The sequence below is a fragment of the Cannabis sativa genome, chromosome 5 (genome assembly GCF_029168945.1).
Source record: "Cannabis sativa cultivar Pink pepper isolate KNU-18-1 chromosome 5, ASM2916894v1, whole genome shotgun sequence".
Lineage (NCBI taxonomy): Eukaryota > Viridiplantae > Streptophyta > Magnoliopsida > Rosales > Cannabaceae > Cannabis > Cannabis sativa.
In genome coordinates this window covers 37,766,611-37,791,771 of record NC_083605.1, presented here as the reverse complement: position 1 = coordinate 37,791,771, position 25,161 = coordinate 37,766,611, and the positions used below count along the sequence as shown (strand labels likewise).

The 25,161-nt window shown below is 36.6% G+C and overlaps 1 long non-coding RNA gene across 1 annotated transcript; it reads left to right on the top strand.

Annotated features, from left to right (window-relative positions):
• The first annotated feature begins 7,073 nt into the window (after positions 1-7,073).
• Positions 7,074-23,423, top strand: LOC115701527 (uncharacterized). Its single transcript, XR_004008568.2, has 4 exons — positions 7,074-7,658; positions 8,249-8,333; positions 22,672-22,750; positions 23,147-23,423. It is a non-coding gene; the product is annotated as an uncharacterized LOC115701527 (long non-coding RNA).
• The last annotated feature ends 1,738 nt before the right edge of the window (positions 23,424-25,161 follow it).

Below are 25,161 nucleotides of genomic sequence, written 5' to 3'. Positions count from 1 at the left end.
CAAGTTAGACCAACAATGAAGATTCGAAATTAAACTACAATTTAATAACAGAAAATAACATGGTTCAATATAAATTCATACACAATTAAAAAATTATTAAACATATAGCAAGTAGGAATGACAAGTGAAAATAATAAACATACAATCCTAAATAATTTTCAAGGTCTTCAACAAACTGATATCAGTGTCCCGTTTAGGCGAGAGTCAGTGATACCATCCATTAAATAGAATTGTCAGCTCATCTAAAATGATAAACATTTTAGCAACCTTTTATTCGATCAAGATTGGAATCCAGCGTTTTCCCGTTTAGGCGAGAGTCAAGGCTATTCTATCTTATGAGCTTCCACCATTGTTTCATATTTTGTAAGTCAAATACAGTCGCCACCATTAGGGTGATCAATACCATATAAAACACTTACAAATATACTTATCTTTCGAGATTAAACGGTGCTAGCTTTTTAATGAACGTTCCTCCATTAGCGAGGATTACTCACTAAAACAATAGCTATGTAAAACCAACAATGGAGATCGAATATCCTAATAATAAAGCTCATTATTTAATGAAAGTTGTATTTTCTTCTGAAACTTATTTTAATTTATTTATTTTAAATATATATATTTATTTAATTAAAATTTCCAATTTAGAATGAAAAATTCTTAATATAAATTTTAATGTAATATTTATAAATTATACTTAGATGGATATGAAAATAACGTGAATTATTTCCATCATAGTAATAATTTCCATAAATATTTAGAAAAATATGCAATTTAAGTTGTTTCAAAATTAATTTAAATTAATTTACAACTCAAATTTAATTTTCTATAAATATGTATTGCATTTCAAAAAATGAAGTGTATAAAAATACTACTTTCGAAAATGCTTTAAAATAAAATAAAAATAAATCCTAGAAAAATTATCTTAATTTTATGTTGACCCAAAATTAATTAATAAAATTAATTTACAGCAAAAAATATAATTTTTCTATTTAATTAAATATTTAAGTATCATGATTAAGAATCAACTTAAATATTAATTTTCTATTTAATTAAATATCACTAGAAAAATACTTCAAGCAAAACAGATAATATCTATCTAGACTTTCATTGACTAACTAATTCAATTTCTAATTATAATATATTTTAGTTTATTTATTTTAATTAATCATTAAATGAAAAAATAATTGATTAAGTTGGTCCAAAATTAAAATAAATAATTTTTAACTTAAATCTATTTTTCAAATAAAATTCGAAATTTCTGCATTAAAGAAATGCAATTTCGAAATTTTGGTAAAATGAGTAATAAAATAAAATAAAATATATTTTGAAAATTATTCAGCTTTAAGTTATTCTGAAATAAGATTCCAAACTTAAGATAATTTCAACTTTAATTAAATAACATGAAAATAACAATATTTAAGTATGATGATGAAAATCAACTTAGATATTGAATTTTCAATTTAAGTAAATGTATTAAATTCAAGAAATAAATAATTAAGTATAGAGGAAACTTAATTATTAATTCTAGTTTAATACTAGGAAAATATACTAAACTTAAATTGTACCAAAATTAATTAATAAACAATTAATTTCACAATCAATGATATTTTCCTATTTAATATTAGAAATAATAACTAAGACTAGAAATTACTATCTAGAATATATATCATTAACTAAGTGTTTTTCTAAAATTAACTTTAAAATATTAAATGAAAAATAAATTTCATATATTTTAAAAGTTAATTATGTTGCTAATTCAATTTTAATTAGGTTATACTAATATAATTAACCTAATACAATTATTTAAATAAGGCAAATGGGCCTTCACAATTGGGGTAGTTCATGTGAGGGGGAGCTGGGTTCAGTATGTCGTACCCACTTCTAATGGCCCACAACTCTCACACAAGGCCCAAAAGAAAGGAATTTAACCTTTAAATAAACAATTGTTATTCATTGAATAAGCCCAAATCTAATTGGGACTAAATAAAATTACTTATGTCAAATTTTATTTTAGCAACCTAGTCCATTTACTTAGTAAAACTTAAATGAGCTTCCTATATGCATCTAAGCCTAATAGCAAACATATAGGCTCACACAGGTCAAATGATTTGGATGGGCCCTATCATGTTACTAGGTTTACACAGATGAAAGAAGTACAAAATTTACTTGTTACAAATTATTTATAAGATCTATTGAGAATTGGACTATGATTAAAATCAGATCATTGGATCTGTCAACAAGTTAATCATAGCAATTTAGATCAAATAAATAATAGGTTTGTTAAAAACATTTGAATAAACAATATACATAAATAAATAAACATTGTCATGTGAAATAAGATATTAATATAAATAAATTATTATTCTTAAACTAACCAAATAAATTTTTGATAATTTAGGGTTGTTAAAAACAAACCTTAATATCTCAAAATAATGGAAACTAATTTTAAAATATCTATGTTTATTTGAATCAAATTAAATTAAATATCAAATAAGATCAATGATTTGAAAGAAAGAATCTTCAATATCACTTTCAAATATTATAATTTAATAAAATAAACAAATTTTAAAATGGATTTGGTTAGATAATTATTATTTTAGGAAAATAATAAATAAATAATAATTACCATAATTATATGTCAAAATATCTCGAATTAAGCAATATTCAAATTTCTACAAAATATCTATGTTATTTAAATATTTAAGATATGATTTATAAATTTCCAATAAGAAAAAAAATGATATATATAGAAAAATATCATTTTTAAACTTATAATTTATAAATATTTAAATATTTAACAAAATAACAAATTTTGAATTAGAAAATATTATGGTAAGTGTATCTATAAAAATATTTATGTTAATTTCAAATTTATTAATTATTTAATTTGTCATATAAGATAATTTTAATATAATATTTTAAATAAAAAGACAAAGTTATCTTTTAATTTAAAATATGTTAAATATCAAAATATCTAATCTTATAATTAAATAATATATAAATATTAAAGAAGTTAACAAATTTTTAAATCTTACCGTAATTGTAAATATTTAAAATTAGAAATATTCCAAAATAGAAATATTTAAAAAAGGAAATATTTCAAATTGGAATTATTTAAAATTAGAAATATTTCAAATTGGAAAAATTGAATTTTGGGAAACAATCCCATGAAAAAATTAGATTTTTGGGGAAAAAACCCAAAAAAATCGCAATTTGTCGGGGACACCATTGAACTCCGATTTTCCAAAAATCATAACTCTTTCAATTTTTATCGGAATCGAGTTCCGTAAAAACGAAAATTGCTTAATTTTTCACAAGAAATCCAAATAAAATATTTTCAAAAATAGAAAAATTATTTTTCATGGAAAAAATTCGTACAACATATACATTCATCACATAAGCACATAAACCAACATGAAACCATCCAAATCAACACAAAATATATAAAACATCGTTTTAATTCATATTACATGAAAGTAAATCATTACCATGGATCTGGTGCCAGTTGTTGGAAATATTTTACCAGGATCTAGATTTACTACAAAGTATGTTTGTTTAACATCCTAATATGAATTCTAAAACAATGAAATAAACATATAAGAGTTTAAGAAACCTTACATTGGGTGCAGCGGAATATAATGACTCCTTCCATTCAGATCTCTAGCCCTTGATTCCTTTCTATAGCAGAGCATTATAAAGATCTGAATCTGGATCTCTTTCTCTCCTTCTTTGATGCTGATTTTCCACAGTCTTACATACTATGATTGAGGTACCACTTGATGTGTGTGGACACTACTCTATCACTCAAGGGAATTTCGAAATTTAGAGAAGAAAAGAGAGAGAAGGGGCAGCTTGTCTTTTCTCTGAAGAAAATAATGTGCAAAGTTATGAGTTTCCTGAAGCCAACACTTTCTATTTATAGAATGCCCTCTAGGTTTAGGTTAGACTTGTATGGCATTAAAATAAATGAAAAATAAATGGTAAAAACCTATGCATAGTGGGCGGCTAGAATAGGAAATTGGGCCTCACTATGCAACTTTCCCATTTTGTTATTTTTCATTCCCATTTTCGCAAAATGCCAATTTTCCAATTTAACATTTTAAATGTCAATTATAATTATTTAATAACTTAAAAATAATTATTAAATAATATTGTCATTTAATATATTTATTAATTTAGACATATAAAGTATCTTAATTAATAAATAAACCTAGAATCTCTTTTCTTTACAATTTCGCCCTTGCTTAGTGAAAATTCATAAAGTAGACATAGTCTAACTTTTAGAATTATAATTGATTAATTAAAATCAATTAACTGAGTCTTACAAGCAGTATGGTCTCAACTAGTATGGGGACCAAGGGTCTGTATAACCGAGCTTCCAATAAGTCGAACCGAATTCACCAAGTAAATTCCCTAACTTATTAATTCCTTATTGAATCCACTCTTAGAACTTGGAATTGCACTCTCAGTCATATAGAACGCTCTATATGTTTCACGATATAGATACGTCATTAGTTATCCATTGTTATAATCCTAATTTGATCAATGATCCTCTATATAGATGATTTACACTGTAAAGGGATTAAATTACCGTAACACCCTAGAATGTATTTTATCCTTAAAACACTTAACCCTGTATAAATGATATTTCAGCTAAGTGAAATGAGTACTCCACCATTTATTTTTGTTTGGTTAAGCTCGAAGGAAATCATCCTTTACGTTCTATTCGCCAGATAGAAGCTATTGATTCCATATTTATGTTAGCGCTCCCACTCAATTGCACTACCATGTTCCAAAAATGTACGTATCACCCTGACCTAAAAGTAGGCTTAACTAACAAATCAAAGAACACGAATAACACTCTTGAGATTGAACCTAATCATATCAGGATTAAGATCATTTGATCTAGGATCAACAAGTGATATTGAATTGAATAGATATTATGGTAAATTTTAATATATCTAATCAAAGTTCAATATCGGTCCCTTCCGATGTATACTCCATACATCCGATACTGGTAAACTTTGCCAATGTCCTGGAAAGGACATAACACTTTTCCAAGGTGTAAGAATACCTATCGCTGATTATACCATGTCAGTCTAAATCCAGTGTTCTGACAAATCAGGGAATAAACTTTCGAACATATAATTAAGATTATATTCCACTATGCTGACAACACTATAATCATTAACAAATTCATATGTTCTTGACTTAAATGGAATTCATACATTATATATATAATCATGAAATAAATCATGTGAACCATGCAACATAAAATGTTATTTCTAATATTTATTAATAAGTAAATCTGATTATATTGAAATGGGTTTTATTTAGGGCACAAAACCCAACAAGAAACCGTTGAGGAAGAATGTGGGAGGTTCAAATTTTCAAAACAGTGTTAAAATATCTAGAAAATGATGCTTTGTGGGTTTTTCCATTTAGAGAGATGGAGGAGCTTCTTCTAATGTGAATTTTTAGTAAGAGAAAGTAAAATGTGAAAAATGAAAAGTGAAAAAGGCCATTCCCCCCAAAGGTACTTATATAGTACATGTGGGACCCTTTCTTCACTTGTTTCACCAACATATTTAAAAGACAATTAAAGTAGTTATTTTTTAATAGCAAATGAGATCAAACAGTCAAGGCAAAGTGTTTTAAAAGCTAAAAACACAGGAAATTTTATTCAGTCAAGGCTACAACAGTCCCGACCGCACCAACATAGCTGGTAAGTCCCTGTCTTTATAGACGTTCGCACAGGGACTTGGGGGGTATGCTATCCCAATTTTTTTCCTCCTAATGTGGCAGTGCTTGCGTGGATAAAACTGGTGCCATGTGGTAGTACATCTCACCAATAAGAAGGCCAAGTCATTACCTAAGCAAATGGAGACCCTAGCACTCAAACGGGCATCAAGTGATAGACAACCTTCCTCATGGAAGCTGGCAGCCCACCCCTAGCTTGCAAGCCTTTGGACTGCTCCATGACCGGCTAGCCTGCTCCCAAGAGGAGTCTAGCCAGCCAAGAGGGACCCTACATGATTCAGTGTGCACTTCTACACGTGGACATCATTATCTAGACTTCATATTGGGCCCTAAAAGCCTAATAGAATAGCTGAATAACATCTATGTTCAAGGGAATTTTAGTCTTTTATAATTAATTAATTAACTATGCAAATATCCTAGGATTTCAAGGGTAAATTAGGGTTTTAGGCTTTCGTTATAAAGGCCTTAACTCTAACCTAGAAAATCTAAGCTTAGTTAAGCCTGATACTAACCTTTAAGCTCTTATCCTGTCTGATAACTTCTTTCTTCTTCACTTCCTCTCTCACACACCCATACAAGCACTATCACTTGAGATTTGCCATTTCTAATTCATACATTGTATCCTTCAGAGTGCTATATCTGATCCTACTGATAATGATCTGGATAATATTAACCCTCGGTATTAATACAACTAAAAGGGGAGTAGGTCATTACCCGCTATCACAGGAGGCCGAACCTCTATAACAAATCTGTGTATTTATTACTTTTTCGTTCTATGTATGTAATACGTGGCAAGCATCAGATTCATACGACCCCGCTGTCAGTTGATCACTTTTTGAGGTCAATAGTTTTTATTTTATTATGTATTAACTTTTTGGTATGTATACATATTTTAGTCGTAGTATTTTTAATGATATATATTTTTTGATTATTAATTTAATATTGTTATAATTTTTTGTGGTATATAATTTTATTACTAGTAAATTTTTAGTGATACGATAGATCAAATACTATTGTATTTATTTAATGATCTAATATATCTATTCGTTTTGTTACAATATAATATTATGCACTATTAAAAAAATTATACAAATTAATTTAATTATTATATATTTTTTAAAAAAATAATATGTAGCAAATTTACTTTTATAATTTTATTAGCTAATATTACCCCATATACTATTTTTTTAACATTTTTTTTTTCAAATTTACGGTTTGAGTTTCTAAAGTGGTTGCAGCGCTAGTTACAGTAGGGGTTTCTATACGATTTTTTGTTGCAATTTACGTTGCAGTGCTAGCACTACAAGAAAACTGAGCAAATTCGGAACCCCAATCTCGGGGGGCCCGTGTGTATCTGCCGAGATTGACTGTAAAATTAAAAAGAATAAGTTCTAAGCACATCATTCTCGGCGGGCCTTGTGTGTTCCGTCAAAATTGAAAAAAAGATCACTGAACAATGGACCAATCTCGGCAGGCTATAAAAGGCCCGTCGAGATTCCTCCCCTTAAAATTTAAAGCAGACGGTTATGGGCATTAAGACTACCCAATCTCGACAAAGACATTATGGCCCGCCGAGATCGGTCCCTGAAAAAACCCTAATCAGCTGCCCAACCCGTCACAATGCTTGCCCCTCTTTTCTTCCCCAATTTTTGTTCGCTCTCTTTCTCCCTCCAAAATTTCAGTCGCATATTTTATCTATCTCTCTGATTCTCCCTCCTTCTCTCGTTCTCTCTCCCTCCTCTTGTCGATTCTCTCTCTTGCTCACATTTGACAATTGACATCTCGCATCACCATCTTCCTTTCGTTTTTCAGGTGCAGCAAGTATTGGAGAAGACGTTGGGGATGGAACAACGCCAGAGCTAGGGACGACGAAACATGGTCACTGGATACGAACACTAGTTTGGGCTTTCTCTTCTCTTTATTGTCAGATCTATATTTTTTCCTCCATCTATATATATTTGTAATTTGTATATGTATATACTGTATATATGTATTTTTTGCTTTTAATTAGTTTATTTTCTTCTTTTATTTATACATATATATGTATGTATGTATTTCTATTATGTGTGAGATTTATTTTTGTTGAATTTGATATGAATTTGAGGATTTTAATATTGTTACAGGTAGATATATTGGATTGTTTTTGTCAATGAAATTTGTATATTGGATTGCTCTATGTTTTGTAAGTTCATGAGAAGTGAATTTTGATAAAGGGAGTTTGTGTGTTGTCGATTTGGTTGCCCTGAAAAAAAAAGTTGCTTTATAGTGACTATATCTTTATCTATGTATGTATATATTTTTATATTATAGTACACATTTATTTTATATTTTTGGGAAGGTATATTTCTTTTTTGTTGTTTTATGTTTGATTGATTTAACAGAATTTGTCTCTAACCAGAAGTTTTTGTTTTCTTTTTCTTAGTGTGGTGTAGAAATTTATCTTTTTCAATGGGCCTACTAATTTGGGACTTTACTGTGGTTTTCTCAGTTGAATTTTACCTTGTGGAGGAAATTATATAGAGTTCATGCTACCCTTTTGCAAGATAATGAAGACAAAGTATGAGTGGAGTAAGGTAACTCTTTTTCCCCTTCAACTTTATTGTCTTCTGCGTATTATGATTTTTCTGGGTTAACAAATGAACTACTTGCTTCTATCTGTAATCTTTTTTGAGCATTTTTTTATTAAGCTAACTTGTTTCTTTCCTCCTCCAACACATTTGGTTTATTTGGTCCCTTCTGCAAGTGTTTATTAAGTGCAAAAAAAATATATTTGGTTTTGTTTGATCCTCTTTGTAAATTGTTAGGTACTATATTGGTATGAGGTGCTATATTGTTTGCCACCACTTATTGTTTATGCCAGTTGAGGTTTGTATTTCTCTATATTGTTGTTCTTTAGTCTTTTTTGGGAATAGATTTGAAATGCATCTGAATACTTAATAAGATAGTGAAATAGAAAGAAGAAATCCTCCTATTTTTGCTATTAACAAGTATGGTTCTGTGGTATTATAATATGGAATTTCTTCTATTGTGAATATTCGAATTGATGTACTTTTGAGAGTTGAGTGAATATTTGACAAAATGTCTGGAAGGAAAAATTAACATATTTGATGTTGGGTTACTTTCATACTAATGAGGTTTAGTCATAAACTTGTAATTAATGAGCTTGCCATCCTAAGTTTAAGCTTAGTATATACCTAATCGATGAAGACCCTCCGTTTTACTCGCTTGTTCTCAGTCCACCAATATATTGTTTTGCAAGATTAGATTATTAAATGAATGCGTTTTAAAAGATTATAGTAAATTCTGTTTCAAAAAAAAAAGTATGTCATCTATTAGTTGCTGTGAATCTTGTTATTCTCATTTTTCTTCACTCCTAGTAATAATTGATTTGACTGAGATCAACTAAATGAAAAACTAGAGAGAAAAATAAGAATAGTAAGAGCAATAAATAAAATCAAATTATGAATTAAGTTTAGAATATGAAAAAAAAAAAAAAGTGTAACACCCTAACTACCTTAGGCGTATTACGTGATTTTTAAACGTACTGTGCAGCTCGTTGCTAATCAACGAGGTTTATGAAAAAACGTGATTAATTAAAATTTTGCTTTTTAATTAAACTTATAAAACATATTACAAAAGACTCGGGATCCCGATATAAAAATATTTACAAAAAGTTTCACTGTTTAACTATTACATCAAAATAAAAGTCGTCTAACGACCAGTTACAAAAAAAATTCAGCCTTGCTGTCCCGAGGATCGTACGCTCCAGGCCTAACCGCCCCGACATGTACAATCTCATAAGCTCGCTCACGGTCCATCAGCTATAGCCTTGCCTTTACCTACACATGAACATAAACTGTGAGTCGACAGACTCAGTAAGAAAAGCATAATAATATCATACATAAAACTAACTGCCGTGTCCAACACGATACTGAGTCCCGCTACTGCCATGTCCAACATGGTACTGAGCCACTACTGCCATGTCCAACATGGTACTGAGTTTTGAACGTTCATAGGGACGGTACTATTGACAAGTATCCTCCTGATCGGTCGAACCGGTCTGTAAAGCCCGCTTAGTTCATTTGGAAATTAGCAGTTGTTTATGTTTGAATTATGAAATTATTTATAGCTATTTAAATAATTTATTACTGTTATTTATGGAATTCAGAAATGCATGATTATGTCATCAGTAGCTTTATATTTCGCATTTCCGGTGTCCGGTATTTTGGAACTCGGCGTTTGGCTCAGTAGAAATCACAACTTAGTATGTTAGTAATTTGGGGACGGGTTTTAGACAATGGGAATGTCGGGAATGGCCGGGAATTTAGAATGTCCCAAAAATACCCCTTTAGTATGATTTATGTGATTTTATGGTGGAGGGGCAAAATGGTCTTTTTGCCCCATTAGTATTTTGTCTTATGTGATTTATTAAATGGAAAATAAATGATAATTGTTTATTTTAATGGCTGAAATAAAATGAGTTAAATGGCTATATTCTTTTAATTCTTTCATTTTCAACACTTAGTAAAAATTAGAAATTTCAAAAAAAGAAAACTCTCTCTCTCTCTCTCTTTTCCTCTCATTTTCGGCTGGTGCATGGGATTCTAAGGGCTGGATTTTTGTTCAATCTTCAAGTGAATTTTCATCCTAAATCTAAGCATTTTCCAAGCTAGGTTAGCTCTCTTGATTCTTCCTTTAAATTTTGAGAAAAATGATGAAAAAGTTGAGTAAAATGCATGCTTTTGTGGCTGTTCTTGTTGCTGTGTTTGGTTGTTATTTTCTAAGGTTCAAAGCATGTTTATTTGATGTTAATTGAGTTGTTTGAAGCATGATTAGTTAGGTTGTTCAAGCTTTGAGTTTTCTATGCAAATATGTAAATTTTGAGAGAAAATGTTATGTTTTGTTTCTGTGTATTGCTGGATGTTCTTGTATGTTTGCAGAGGTGATTATATGCTTATTTGAGTAGAATTAAATAGGTTTGGATGCATGTTAGGTGGATTTGCTCAAGCTTGAGTTTGGAACTCAAAGCTTGAGCTCCAATGGTGTTTTTCATTTCTGTGCATTCTGGGTAGGTTTGATGCTTTAGAAATGTTATTTGGGATATATGGAGTAGGTCTGGAAGGTTTGGTACCAATTGGGGTTAAATTGGTCGAGTTATGAATTTTTGAAGTTGCTGCCTGCGAGGAACCGGAATTCCGGTTGTGCATCCGGAATTCCGGATGGGGGTTCAGTAATTCCCAGAACCGGAATTCCGGTTGGGCAACCGGTCTGCCGGTTGGGGAATTTTTCCGAACCCTAGTTTTCCTCGTTTTTAAGTTTTTAGGGGTATTGCCATGCTTTTTATCGATAGGGAAACTTTTAGTTCCAAGTTTTAGTCCCCGGGAAGTGATTTAGCGTGTCACTTATAGCGTTGTGATTTTTATGGTTTAGGAGCCAGTAATCCGCCGCTCAGCTTCAGTTCCAGTCAGGTTGACCGGCACACCTGAAATCGGAATCCAGGTAAGATTAGTATAACAGTATGCATATGTAGATTACATGTTTAGCGTGCATGTAGGAAGACTGCTAGATTACATTAGATATGTATTTAGGCTTCGAACCATCCAACCCTGTCACGTCGGTACGACAGCCGGAGTATGACCAAGCAGCCGGAGTATGACCGGTTCGACCGATCAGCCGACACTTGGTTGGTGGTTCGTGCTATTGACCTATCCCGTCGGTACAGTGGAGTATGACCACGGGGGAGTATGACCGGTTCGACCGATCGGGAGGATACTTGTCAATAGTACCGTCCCCCGAACGTTCAAAACTCGCACCATGTTGGACATGGCGGTAGTAGCTCGCACCATGTTGGACATGGCAGTAGCGGGACTCAGTATCGTGTTGGACACGGCAGTTAGTTTTATGTATGATATTATTATGCTTTTCTTACTGAGTCTGTCGACTCACAGTTTACGTTCATGTGTAGGTAAAGGCAAGGCTGTAGCTGATGGACCGTGAGCGAGCTTATGAGATTGTACATGTCGGGGCGGTTAGGCCTGGAGCGTACGATCCTCGGGACAGCAAGGCTGAGATTTTTGTAACTGTCGTTAGACGACTTTATTTTGATGTAAAAGTTAAAACGTTTATAAATGATTTTATAAATCGGGATCCCGAGACTTTTATAATATGGTGTATAAGTTTAATTAAAAAGCAAAATTTTAATTAATCACGTTTTTCCATAAACCTCGTTGATTAGCAACGAGCTGCACAGTACGTTTAAAAATCACGTAATACGCCTAAGATAGTTAGGGTGTTACACGGTCATACTCCGGCTGCTGGTCATACTCCAGCCTGTACCGACGGGATAGGTCAATAGCACTGAACCACCAACCAAATGTCAGCCTGATCGGTCAAACCGGTCATACTCCGGCTGCTGCTCATACTCCAGCCTGTACCGACGTGACAGGGTTGGATGGTTCGAAGCCTAAATACATGACTAATGTAATCTAGCAGGCTTCCTACATGCACGCTAAACATGTAATCTACATATGCATACTGTTATACTAATCTTACCTGGATTCCGATTTCGCAGGTGCTTGCCATTAACCCGACCGGAACCGGAAGCCGAGTGGCTGACATCGGCTCCTAAACCATAAAAATCACAACGCTATAAGTGACACGCTAAATCACTTCCCGGGGACTAAAACTTGAAACTAAAAGTTTCCCTATCGATAAAAAGCATGGCAATACCCCTAAAAACATAAAAACGAGGAAAACTAGGGTCCCTGAATTTTCCCCAACCGGTAGACCGGTTGCCCAACCGGAATTCCGGTTCTGGAAAATTCAGAACCCTCATCCGGAATTCCGGATGCACAACCGGAATTCCGGTTCCTCGCAGGCAGCCAACTAAAATTCTCATAACTCGACCAATTCAACCCCAATTGGTACCAAACTTTCCAGACCTGTTCTAAACACCCCAAAGAACAAATCTAAGGCCTCAAAACCACCCAGAAAACACAGAGGCAAAAATCACCATTAAAGACCAAGCTTTGAGTTCCAAAACTCAAACTTGGTTAAATCCACTAACATGCATCCAAACCTAGTTAATTCTACTCAACTAAGCATGAATAAGCTTCTGAAAACACACAAGAACAACAGCAACAACATAGTAACAGATTACACAATATTTCATCAAAATCACACATTTTGCATAGAAAATTTCAAGCTTTGCACAACCTATCTAGCATGCTTTCCAACCTAACTAAACATAATTAATCCAGTATTTTGAACATAAAAATAACAACAATCACAAGCAGCAGCAACAACATACAAATTAACATGCATTTACTCATATTTTTCATCAAAAACTCAAGAATTTAAGGAAGGAAGAAGATGAGCTAACCTAGCTTGCAAAGGATCTTAAGAATGGATGAAAGTTGCTTGGAAATCAAAGAGAAAATCAGTTCATGCACCCCAAATGCTTCAGCCGAAAATGAAGAGGAAAAGAGAGTGATCTTTGAAATTTTCTTTCTTTTCAACACTTAGTCAAATTTTGTAAAAATTGGAGAATAAAGCAAAGTCATTTATCTCATTTATTTCAGCCACAAAACAATTAAAATAAACATTTAATTTCCAAATAAAAGTCACTAAAAGACAAAAAGTCATTGGGGCAAAAAGACCATTTTACCCCTCCACCATAAAATCACATAAATCATACTAAAGGGGTATTTTTGGGAAATTCTAAATTCCCGGCCATTCCCGACATTCCCAATGTCTAAAACCCGTCCCTAAATTACTAACATACTAAGTTGTGATTTCTACTGAGCCAAACGCCGAGTTCCAAAATACCGGACACCGGAAATGCAAAATATACAAGCTACTGAATAACATAAATAACAGTATCATAAATTATTTAAATAGCTATAAATAATTTCATAATTAATCCCAATTAACTGATAATTTCCAAATTAGCTAAGCGGGCTTTACAACTATCCCCCCCTTAAAAGGATTTCGTCCCCGAAATCTAACCTGAATAACTCTGGATATTGAGCTCTCATATCTGACTCTACCTCCCAGGTGGCTTCTTCCACCTTACTGTTTCTCCAGAGAACCTTGACCAATGCTATGGTCTTATTCCGAAGGACTTTATCCTTTCTATCCAGGATCTGCACTGGCTGTTCCTCATATGACAAGTCTGGCTGAAGCTGAAGACTCTCATAACTGAGTATATGAGAGGGGTCTGAAACGTATTTTCTCAACATTGAGACATGGAATACGTTGTGCACTGCTGATAAGGCTGGAGGCAATGCTAACCGATATGCCACTTGACCTATTTTCTCGAGAATCTCGAAAGGTCCTGTAAATCTAGGGCATAACTTGCCTCTTTTCCCGAAACGTTTAATCCCCTTTATCCGAGATACCCTCAAAAACACATGTTCCCCTACTTGGAACTCAACATCTCTGCGTTTCGGATCTGCGTAACTCTTCTGTCTGCTCTGTGAGGCAAGCATTCTAGCTTTTATTTTTTCTATTGCCTCATTGGTCCGCTGAACTGACTCTGGACCTAGGTATTTCCTCTCCCCTGTCTCATCCCAGTGGATAGGGGATCTACATTTCCTACCGTACAACAGTTCATAGGGAGCCATCCCTATCGTACTCTGATAACTGTTGTTATACGAAAATTCTATCAATGGTAGATATTTACTCCATGAACCCTCAAAGTCCATAACACAGGCTCTCAACATATCCTCCAATATCTGAATTGTCCTTTCGGACTGACCATCTGTCTGAGGATGGAATGCTGTACTGAATTTTAGCTTTGTACCCATTGCCCGTTGCAAACTTTGCCAAAATTTGGAGGTGAATTTCGGATCCCTGTCCGAAACTATAGACTTCGGTACCCCGTGAAGTCTCACTATCTCTCTGACGTACAATTCTACCAACTGATCCACTGTGAACGTTGTTCTAACCGGCAGAAAATGAGCAGATTTCGTAAATCGGTCCACCACTACCCAGATGGAATCATACATACCCGTGGTCCTAGGTAACCCGACCACAAAATCCATCGTAATATCCTCCCATTTCCATTCTGGTAGGGTTAGAGGCTGTAACAACCCTGCTGGTCTCTGATGTTCAGCCTTGATCTGCTGACAAGTGAGGCATCTCGATACGAATTCTACCAAATTCTTCTTCATACCGTTCCACCAGAAGTACGGTTTCAAATCTTGGTACATCTTGGTGGTGCCGGGATGCAGAGAATATGGAGTAGAATGAGCCTCCTCAAAGATCTCATTTCTAAGTTCCGCACCTGTTCGAACACAAACCCTGGCTTTATACAAAAGCATCATACTGTCTGACACTGAAAAGTCTTTGGCTTGACCAGCCAATACCTCATCTCGGATCTTCACTAACTCCGGATCTGTCATCTGAGCAACCTTTATTCTTTCCAACAGATCAGATTGCAGCGTTAAGTTGTGAAGCTGACCTACCACAAACTCAATGCTGGATCTAACCATATCCTCTGCTAGCTGAGGTGAGATCTGAACCATGCTAGCTACTTTGCCGGGGACCTTTCTGCTCAGGGCATCGGCCACTACATTGGCTTTTCCGGGATGATAGAGGATCTCACAATCGTAATCCTTCACTAATTCCAACCAACGCCTTTGTCTCATGTTCAAATCTTTCTGAGTAAAGAAATACTTGAGACTTTTATGGTCGGTATAGATCTCACACCTCTCCCCGTAAAGGTAATGCCGCCAAATCTTCAGTGCAAAAACCACTGCGACCAATTCTAAATCATGAGTCGGGTATCGCTGTTCATAATCCTTTAACTGACGGGAGGCATAAGCGATAACCCGATCGGCTTGCATCAATACACACCCCAAACCCTGTTTGGATGCGCCACAGTAGACTACGAACTTCTCCTTGTCCGAAGGCAAAGCTAGTACCGGAGCAGTAATCAACCTCTGTTTCAGCTCCTGAAAACTAGCTTCGCATTTATCTGACCAGATAAACCGCTGATTCTTCTTTGTAAGCTCGGTTAGGGGCATTGAAATTTTGGAGAACCCCTCCACGAACCTACGGTAGTACCCAGCTAAACCCAAGAAGCTTCTGATCTCTGTCACTGTCTTTCGCCTCTCGCCAATCCCCGACGGATTCAATCTTCCCGGGATCCACCTTGATCCCATCTTTACTCACAATATTACTTACTGAGGAAGGACACACGAGACAACCGAACTCACATTTCTTGAACTTGGCGTAGAGCTTATGTTCTCGAAGTCGTTGCAGTACCATCTGAAGATGTAACTCATGCTCCTCTTCTGATTGAGAGTACACGAGGATGTCGTCGATAAACACAATCACACAGATATCGAGGAAATCCTTGAATACTCTATTCATCAGGTCCATGAATGCTGCAGGAGCATTGGTTAGTCCGAATGACATAACCAGAAACTCGTAATGTCCATACCTAGTGCGGAAAGCCGTCTTTGGAATGTCCTCCTCTCGGATTCTCAACTGATGATAACCCGAACGGAGATCAATCTTAGAAAAGACTGTCTTCCCCTGAAGCTAATCGAACAAGTCATCGATCCTAGGTAATGGATATTTATTCTTCACCGTCAGCTTGTTCAACTCTCTGTAGTCGATGCACATCCTCATAGATCCATCCTTCTTCTTGACGAACAAAACCAGGGCTCCCCAGGGTGATACACTGGGCCGAATGAACCCTATGTCAAGCAACCCTTGGAGCTGAATCTTTAATTCCTTAAGTTCAGCTGGAGCCATTCTATACGGGGCTTTGGAAACCGGTTCCATCCCTGGTGCCAAGTCAATCACGAAATCAATCTCCCGCTGAGGTGGTAACCCTGGAAGTTCTTCGGGAAAAACGTCCAAAAATTCCCGAACCACTCTGATGTCCTCTGGCCGAATGGTGTCTGGCCGAGTGGTGTCCACCACCACGGCCAGAAACCCTAAGCAACCGCCGTGCAACAATTCTCTCGCTGACATAGCCGAGATCACAGGGATCCGAGATCCCTGAACTGAACCCACAAATACAAACGGTTCTTCACTTTCCGGTTGGAAGACCACCATCTTCCTTTTACAGTCAATGCTCGCCGAATATTTCGATAGGAAATCCATTCCTAAAATAATATCAAATTCGACTAAGCTCATCTCTATCAGATCAGCGCTTAACTCTCTACCATCTATCCTGATCGGCATAGACCTAATCCACCTATTGGAGATAACCAATTCTCCGCCAGGTAACAGGGTTCCAAACCCTGATTCATATCTATCATAGGGTCTACCCAATTTACTAAAGACTCTGGCCGCCACATAAGAATGTGTAGCCCCAGAATCAAACAGCACTGAATAAAGCGAGTTGTTAATAAAAAGCTGACCTGTGACAACTGATGGGCTGGCATCTGCATCAGCCTGCGTGATAGCGAACACCCTGGCTGGAGTGGGTATCGCTGGAGCTCTCGGTGCCTCTAGCCGGAGCTGGGGACATTCCCTCTTGAAGTGTCCGGGCATGCCACAATGAAAGCATCCCTGACCTTTGCACTCACCCCGATGGTGCCTCTTGCAGATAGGGCACTCGGGATAGGAGAATCGGGTCTCAGTACCACCAGGACGACTCCCTCTGTTCTGGTTCCCCCGGAACCTCTTGTTCTGACTCGAGCCACCGGAAGCAGTGGGTGCCCTCTTCCTCTGATCAATGGCCGAACCACTACTCCCCCTGCTATAGCCTGATGCAGGAGGGGTAGGAGCTCCGCCACTAACCGGAGTACTGGCTAATTCTGACATGCACCCCACTGCGCCCTCAGCTCGCAATGCCTTCTCCACCATCTGAGCATAGGTGGTGCTGTCGTCGGTGGTAATCATCAGATCATGCCTGATCTTGGGATTCAACCCGTCCAGATACTTCTCCTTCTTGCTGAAGTCGGTCGGCACAATTCCCGAGGCTAACCTCGCCAACCGATCAAACTGAGTAGTATACTCAGTGACGCTCATGTTCTCCCGCTGGGTCAGGTGAACGAACTCTTTCCTCTTGGCGCTTCTGACCGCCTCATTGTAATACTTTGCGTTGAAGAGTTCCTGGAACCTTTCCCAGGTCATGGTGGTGACGTCATGGATCTGAGACACCATGTCCCACCATACTAGGGCGTCCTCCTGAAACTGAAATGTGGCGCACACCACTCTATCGTTACCGGTGACACCCATGAAATTCAGGATTTTGGTAATCACCGTCAGCCATTGCTCGGCTTTCATCACGTCCAGACCTCCCAGGAATACCGGAGGTGCTTGCTTCCGGAACCGCTCATACAATGGTTCCAATCTATGGGCCGCCACCACTATCTCGGCCTGGGCAGCAGGGGCAGGTGCCACTGGAACTATAGGCACTGGAACTGCAGGAGCACCCTGCTGTCTCAACCTCTGAATCTCGAGGTCTTGCTCTTCGATCCGGGCTTGCATCTCCGCAAACCGCAACTCCCAATTCGGGGCTCCCTGATCGGCTGGGGGAGCCTGGGCAGCCTGTGGCGGGTTCTCATCACCCCGGCCACGAGCCCTGCCTCGGGGACCTCTACCTCGGCCCCTGGCAGGTGGGGGAAACTGAGCTCCCTGTCCTTGGTTCGACCCTACGGAGTTGCCCTGACTCCTGGTAGTCCGCCTGGCGTCCATCTGATTAGAACCGCCTGCGAAACCAAGAGTTGGCATATCAGGTCGTATTCAAGGCGAGCTTACTAATGCCGCTTAATTTGGAAATTAAAAACGAAACATGCGCCTATTCTACTATCAGGCTACTAACATGCTTCCTAACAGGCTTTTCTTTTTCATAACTGAATAAAATAAACTACTAAAGCAATAAAGGCTTACTGAACCGTGAACCGAGCTAACTGCTGATGATGATTGTACATGTCGTGACGATCTTCGGAAGACAACCTGGCGGCTCTGATACCATTTGTAACGTCCTCGCTTCAAGCCTCCATTGGGCCCTTACACCCACGGAATGAATGACTCTTATACACGAGTACGTTACTTTGGCTGCTTCATGGACTGACGACTGACCCTACAGACCAACACGAGTGTTTCCAGCGTGCTTTGTCCTCACTCACACGCTTCCTGGGAAAACTTCCCAGGAGGTCACCCATCCTTGAAATTGCTCCCAAGCCAAGCACGCTTAACTGTGGAGTTCTTTCGAGATGGGCTACCGAAAAACAAGATGCACCTTGTTGATATAGGTAGTACCAATCAATCCATTTAAGCCCTCTTCAACTGTGTAGTCCCATACCTACATAGTCTTAGAATCATCCCACTTTACCTTCCCCAGGCGATGTGGGATTGCACAGCTTACCCGGTGTTTCCCCTTACGGATCACGGGACTACTGACTGTCACAATCACCCCCCCTTACGGGGTCCGACGTCCTCGTCGACCACACTTCCGGCTGGGTCAAGGCTCTGATACCAAATTGTAACACCCTAACTACCTTAGGCGTATTACGTGATTTTTAAACGTACTGTGCAGCTCGTTGCTAATCAACGAGGTTTATGGAAAAACGTGATTAATTAAAATTTTGCTTTTTAATTAAACTTATAAAACATATTACAAAAGACTCGGGATCCCGATATAAAAATATTTACAAAAAGTTTCACTGTTTAACTATTACATCAAAATAAAAGTCGTCTAACGACCAGTTACAAAAATTCAGCCTTGCTGTCCCGAGGATCGTACGCTCCAGGCCTAACCGCCCCGACATGTACAATCTCATAAGCTCGCTCACGGTCCATCAGCTATAGCCTTGCCTTTACCTACACATGAACATAAACTGTGAGTCGACAGACTCAGTAAGAAAAGCATAATAATATCATACATAAAACTAACTGCCGTGTCCAACACGATACTGAGTCCCGCTACTGCCATGTCCAACATGGTACTGAGCCACTACTGCCATGTCCAACATGGTACTGAGTTTTGAACGTTCATAGGGACGGTACTATTGACAAGTATCCTCCTGATCGGTCGAACCGGTCATACTCCGGCTGCTGGTCATACTCCAGCCTGTACCGACGGGATAGGTCAATAGCACTGAACCACCAACCAAATGTCAGCCTGATCGGTCGAACCGGTCATACTCCGGCTGCTGGTCATACTCCAGCCTGTACCGACGTGACAGGGTTGGATGGTTCGAAGCCTAAATACATGACTAATGTAATCTAGCAGGCTTCCTACATGCACGCTAAACATGTAATCTACATATGCATACTGTTATACTAATCTTACCTGGATTCCGATTTCAGGTGTGCCGGTCAACCTGACTGGAACTGAAGCTGAGTGGCGGATTACTGGCTCCTAAACCATAAAAATCACAACGCTATAAGTGACACGCTAAATCACTTCCCGGGGACTAAAACTTGAAACTAAAAGTTTCCCTATCGATAAAAAGCATGGCAATACCCCTAAAAACATAAAAACGAGGAAAACTAGGGTCCCTGAATTTTCCCCAACCGGTAGACCGGTTGCCCAACCGGAATTCCGGTTCTGGAAAATTCAGAACCCTCATCCGGAATTCCGGATGCACAACCGGAATTCCGGTTCCTCGCAGGCAGCCAACTAAAATTCTCATAACTCGACCAATTCAACCCCAATTGGTACCAAACTTTCCAGACCTGTTCTAAACACCCCAAAGAACAAATCTAAGGCCTCAAAACCACCCAGAAAACACAGAGGCAAAAATCACCATTAAAGACCAAGCTTTGAGTTCCAAAACTCAAACTTGGTTAAATCCACTAACATGCATCCAAACCTAGTTAATTCTACTCAACTAAGCATGAATAAGCTTCTGAAAACACACAAGAACAACAGCAACAACATAGTAACAGATTACACAATATTTCATCAAAATCACACATTTTGCATAGAAAATTTCAAGCTTTGCACAACGTATCTAGCATGCTTTCCAACCTAACTAAACATAATTAATCCAGTATTTTGAACATAAAAATAACAACAATCACAAGCAGCAGCAACAATGTAACGTTCCCGCTTCAAGCCTCCATTGGGTCCTTACACCCACGGAATGAATGGCTCTTATACACGAGTACGTCACTCTGGCTGCTTCATGGACTGACGACTGACCCTACAGACCAACACGAGTGTTTCCAGCATGCTTTGTCCTCACTCGCACGCTTCCTGGGAAAACTTCCCAGGAGGTCACCCATCCTTAAATTACCCCAAGCCAAGCACGCTTAACTGTAGAGTTCTTTCGAGATGGGCTACCGAAAAACAAGATGCACCTTGTTGATATAGGTAGTACCAATCAATCCATTTAAGCTCTCTTTAACTGTGTAGTCCCATACCTACACAGTCTCAGAATCATCCCACTTGACCTTCCCCAGGCGGTGTGGGATTGCACAGCTTACCCGGTGTTTCCCCTTACGGATCACGGGACTACTGACTGTCACAATCACCCCCCCTTGCGGGGTCCGACGTCCTCGTCGACCACACTTCCGGCTGGGTCAAGGCTCTGATACCATTTGTAACGTCCCCGCTTCAAGCCTCCATTGGGTCCTTACACCCACGGAATGAATGGCTCTTATACACGAGTACGTCACTCTGGCTGCTTCATGGACTGACGACTGACCCTACAGACCAACACGAGTGTTTCCAGCATGCTTTGTCCTCACTCGCACGCTTCCTGGGAAAACTTCCCAGGAGGTCACCCATCCTTAAATTACCCCAAGCCAAGCACGCTTAACTGTGGAGTTCTTTCGAGATGGGCTACCGAAAAACAAGATGCACCTTGTTGATATAGGTAGTACCAATCAATCCATTTAAGCTCTCTTTAACTGTGTAGTCCCATACCTACACAGTCTCAGAATCATCCCACTTGACCTTCCCCAGGCGGTGTGGGATTGCACAGCTTACCCGGTGTTTCCCCTTACGGATCACGGGACTACTGACTGTCACAAACAACATACAAATTAACATGCATTTACTCATATTTTTCATCAAAAACTCAAGAATTTAAGGAAGGAAGAAGATGAGCTAACCTAGCTTGCAAAGGATCTTAAGAATGGATGAAAGTTGCTTGGAAATCAAAGAGAAAATCAGTTCATGCACCCCAAATGCTTCAGCCGAAAATGAAGAGGAAAAGAGAGTGATCTTTGAAATTTTCTTTCTTTTCAACACTTAGTCAAATTTTGTAAAAATTGGAGAATAAAGCAAAGTCATTTATCTCATTTATTTCAGCCACAAAACAATTAAAATAAACATTTAATTTCCAAATAAAAGTCACTAAAAGACAAAAAGTCATTGGGGCAAAAAGACCATTTTGCCCCTCCACCATAAAATCACATAAATCATACTAAAGGGGTATTTTTGGGAAATTCGAAATTCCCGGCCATTCCCGACATTCCCAATGTCTAAAACCCGTCCCCAAATTACTAACATACTAAGTTGTGATTTCTACTGAGCCAAACGCCGAGTTCCAAAATACCGGACACCGGAAATGCAAAATATGCAAGCTACTGAATAACATAAATAACAGTATCATAAATTATTTAAATAGCTATAAATAATTTCATAATTAATCCCAATTAACTGATAATTTCCAAATTAGCTAAGCGGGCTTTACAAAAAGTGACTCGGATGTTATAGTTTAGCTATGGCAAAGAGATATTTGGTCATTCTATAACCTCAACCGGCGTAAAGAAGGGAATTACTATATTGTTTGCCACTACTTATTGTACTTGGAATGGTTATGAGGTACTTAATCAAAAAAAAAAAAAATTAGCTCTTTGTCAGTTTGGATCATTAGCCACTAGGTTAATTATTCATTGTTTATTTTTCTGATGTTGACCTAATTTGTCATAGTGGATAATTAAATACCTTTTTTTACTATGATTAATAACTTTTTAATTTATTCTTTACAGGGTGCCCCCGAAATTATTTAGGATTAGAGCAGATTCAACCAATGTATTATCGAAACTGGAAGGCTGATCACATTAATTGGTAAGTGTCTTTTCTTATGCACTCACACATATATGCTAAAATATATTTTATTGTATCTATAACATTTATGGTAATCTAAATATTGAGAGTTATTGGATTGTCTTTTAATATGAAGTTAATAATCATAGGTAATAATAACCGGTGATCAAGCCTTAACAACATATTCTATAAAAATTAAAATATACATTTGTGTTATGATTAGCTTCCTAAATAGCATTGGAAAAAAACCTATTAGTTCACTCTTGTTGTAAAGCATATCATTGTTCTTCATTATATTAGTTAACATGATATTTACAAATATTTTGTTTAATTGCAACATAATTTTTTGAGTTTACAACATTATTTTTGTGTTCAACATATGAATATATGTTGCTTTAATGATTTTCTTGTATGCAGGTTGTTAATATTCTTGAAAATGTTGCACTTAAGGGGATAAGCCACTATTGGAAAATGAGGATTAGGAATAAAAAATAGTTGGTTGTTACTTTCATGAGAGGAGATATCATTGGTTGCCATACTTGTAAAGTGACGAAATGTGTATGTAACATTTATCTTTGTATATTTGTTTTGAAAGATTTTTACTATTAATTATGTACTATTTGTATAGAGATCATTTTTGTTTGATATTTGTGGTTTAAATTTGGTTATTATATACACAAATAATATTGGCAGCATGTGAATTTTTATCTCTAAAAAAAATAAATATTTTTTTTTTTAAAAAAATGACCTATCGCAGAGGGCTTAGCCCGTCGAGATTGCTCACCTACCTCGGAGGGCTAGGCCCGTCGAGATAGCTCACCTATATCGAAGGGCTAGGCCCACCGACATTGCTCACTTATCTCGGTAGGCTAGGCCCCCCGAGATAGAACATACTCAATCTCGGCGCTCAAATTCACGGCAGGCAATGACCGCCGAGATAGAGCAATAACGAAGGGCCATGCCCGTCGAGATAGGCCAAATTTTTTGTAGTGTAGTTGTAATAGGGGTTTCTATGTAGAATTATGTAAAAATGCAAAAAAAATTATTTTGAAATGTAAAAATGAAAAAGCCCCTTCATTATATTTGGCCATTTTTTTAATTTTTTTTATCTCAGTCTAATTATAATGTAATAAATTATCACTGAATTACAACATATATTTGGTATTATGAATATTATTTTTTTATTTTATTACAAATTCTATTTTTTTTTTTTTAATGGTGACCTAAGTTAGCTGTCTCTTTTATCGCACATGAGGACAGTAATTTAGGGAAAGGCCACTAAAAACATTATGCTTTTTGTAAGTTTATTTCATTAAAACAAAAACAAGAAAAGGTAAATTTACTGCAAATAATAACATATAATATTAGTGTCAGTTTCCATCTTAAGAAATTATATCTTAAGTTCTAAACAAAGATTGTTCATCTTGTCTCATAAAAAGCCTTTTGTGTACTTTGCGTATCTCAACTAAAGTTGATAGGAGTGTTTTATTTTCTTTTTTCTTTTTCTTAACATGATTCATATGATGATGGTTTTGCCTTCATCTTATTCCAATCAAGTGTACTTTAACTACACCGTCTTTTATATACATTAAAAAAATGCTGATCTTGAAACTGTATTGTAAAGCATTAATTGGTAGCTTGACCATTTAGATGAATATGAATGTGAAAGTGACTATTTGTCTCGTTACTTTTTGAGTTATTGAAAATGCACATAAGTTTTGTGGTAATTTGTACGATATTATGAAGCCAAAAGAGAGATCACATGAGTAGCTAGACTTGCACTTGTATATACATGTCTCTTAGTACCTGATATTTTGAATATGGATCCCTCATGATCATCATAAATGCATTGTTTATAGACATCGAAGAGAAGACATATGTATACACAACACAAATTCATTGAAAAATAGCTGGATTTTTATTAAAAATAATTCTACATCACTAATGTGTTAAAAAATAATATAATATACTACTACAAAAAAATTACTTAAGAAGTCGGTTGAACTCCCATACAATGACTTACTATTTAGAACATGGGAAGTCTGTTGGTGCCTAATCAACATATTTTGTGCAACATGGGAGATTGGTTATAGAATCGACCTATGGTGTGCAACGAGTCCGTTGTACAAACAGACCTCTAGTGCTCAATAGGGTAGGTCGGTTGTTAACAAGCAGCCTATGAAGGTTTTGCATCGTAAGTCGATTTCCGCACAATTGGCAAGTGTTGTTAAATTTGTTTTTCTTTTTCATATATATTTTACCAAAAATCCCATGCTTCTTATACAACCAATTCAAAATAGGGCAGATATTGCAATAAGCTAGATAATAAAATTTACTCTAATTATATAAATCATAAGTTCTATATTCACCATTGTAATAAATTGTATCTACAATAATTCTAACTAGGATAATTAGTAATTTTTCCGTCTGAA